The sequence below is a fragment of the Etheostoma spectabile genome, chromosome 14, assembly GCF_008692095.1.
Source record: "Etheostoma spectabile isolate EspeVRDwgs_2016 chromosome 14, UIUC_Espe_1.0, whole genome shotgun sequence".
Lineage (NCBI taxonomy): Eukaryota > Metazoa > Chordata > Actinopteri > Perciformes > Percidae > Etheostoma > Etheostoma spectabile.
Window position 1 is genome coordinate 21,916,461 of NC_045746.1, and position 2,448 is coordinate 21,918,908.

Sequence of the window (2,448 nt, forward strand, 5' to 3'; positions counted from 1 at the left end):
AGTGTTACATAGTGTTAAACATCAAAAAAGTGACAAACATTAAAAACAAAGCATCAAAAGTGTCGAAAAAAAGGGACAAAAACTTAAGAAAAACTTAAAAACATTAAATAAAAGCCTCAACAATTTTTTTTAATTTTGACGGATCAAATTTGAGTTTTTTCAAGTTTTTTTTTAATAGCTGAAATAAAGGAAGTCAAAATGTGGGTGAATAATGTTGGCTAAAGAGGCAGAATCACTGGAAAAAAAAAATCAAAAATACAAAAAAAAATACAAAAACTTCATAAAAAGGCTTTGTAAAAAGCAACAAAAACATTGAGAAAAGGAGAAGATGATGTTCATGGTCAAAGGGAAGACAACACCATGGTTGATGTTTCATCTTCAGGGAGGCTGAACTTGCTCGGCCAGCTACCCAGCGAGTTGGAGTCTCCACACTCAGCTCAGGCAGCACATCATGCTGCTGAACCGACAGAGGTGTGATGATTCAGATCGACTCCCAAGACAAGACGACGCTCCCCCGACCGGCCAATAGGAACCTGGCCCCGCCCACGGGGGTTATTTTCACAGCGTGAGCAAAATCCTGACACAAGAGCAAGAAACTGCAAAGACGTTTTGAGAGAAACTTTTGAGAAAATGGTTTTTCACACTGATAGCACAAAAATACATATGAGAGTTTTAAAAAAGTATTTTGAGAGATTTTTTTTCTTCTCAAAAATTATTAATTAAAAATTAAAAATTTATATTTTGGTGTGTTCTATGAGAAAATAAGTATTAGGATTTTTTGTTTTTGGTATGAAAACTTTTTCCCTCAAATTTTTTTATTTATTTTGCTCATAAAATCTTTTTTTGCTATCAGTGTGATAACTTTTTCTCTCCAAGTATTTTTTTTTTCTTCTCTCAGAGATTTCTTTTCTCACATGTAATAAAGACACAGATCTAACTCTATGGATGACGCCTTGTCAAGTGGATTTGGAAAAATAAACACCACAGAGATAAAAGGCAGCGCAGCTAAAGAAAGGAACCGCTGATCCAGTTCTACTCTATAATTATTCTGTCTGTTATTTGCATATATATCACAATGTGGTTTCAATCAGCCGTCAAACATGACAGGAAGAGACAGTCAAGACACACCCCAACACTCTCTGGTAGGAGACAGCCATTGTCAATAACCACCAAACATCAAACTGTACTTCACTGTACCAATATATTATACATATTTTACATATTTAAAGGTTATACACACTGTTTTTTAAGAGAGATTGGTAGATTGTATTGTCCCCAAAGGGGAAATAGAAACGTTTAAATACAACATGCTGAAAATGAAGACAATGAAGTCAATTTTTATGAACGCATCACTGACACCCATAAATGATCCCAGCAAAATACTCCGTGTCATGCGCAAACTGACAAAAATCTGCCGCCGGCTGTTGCTTAACAAAAGATTACTCCAACCCATCCTGCTGTAAAAATCTGATTTCTGCAAGTACAAACTGTAGGTGCCTAATAGTAATAGGGAAAACGTGTTGAAAAGCATTTTGGACTCAAATAAATCAACATATGGACTGTACTTACAGTATATTTGTAATGTAAATGGACTATATTTATAAAGCGCTTTTCTGTTTTTTTTTAGAGATTTTATTATTTTTTAATGGATAGGACAGCCAGACATTATAGGGGAAGAGATAGGAGAAATCCACTGGACCTTCTGCGTCGAAGCCTACACCTACTGTATGTACTGTATGGGTGCCTGCTCTACCGACTGAGCTAACCTGGCCACGTGTTTCTAGTCTTAACAACTACTCAAAGCACGTTTCCATAGCACAGGAACCCTTCACCGTTCACACACATTCACACACTGTGGCCGAGGCTGCCATGCAAGGTTCCACCTGCTCATCAGATAAACACTCACACTCCGATGGCGCCGCATTTGGGGTTCTGTGTCTTGCCCAAGGAGACTTTGACATAGGACTGCAGGGCCAGGGATTGAACCACCAACTTTTCTACTGCAGGCATCCGCTCTACCACCTGAGCTGCTTACTTATACCTAATATAATACAACTCATCATACATTTACAATGGACTATGTAAGACATACTTGTTATCTATATATTAATACTGGTTATCTATATATTATATTCATAGGACAAATCTATCTGTTAAATTCTGTTTATAATAGTATCCATTTCTATATTTATTCAGTACATATCCATGTCCTGCACTTCTGAAACCATTGTATATCCTGCACCTGCTGCTATTGCACTTCTGGTTAGACCCAAACTGCATTTTGTTGCCTTGTACCTGTACCTGTGTAATGACAATAAAGTTGAATCTAATCTAATCTAATCTAATATGTGCACCAAGCTGAAATGCACTAGGTGCTTGCATTTGATCTGCACTGTACTTCATACAACTCACTTTCATTGGTGTGAGTCCACCAAAAAGTGCTACACC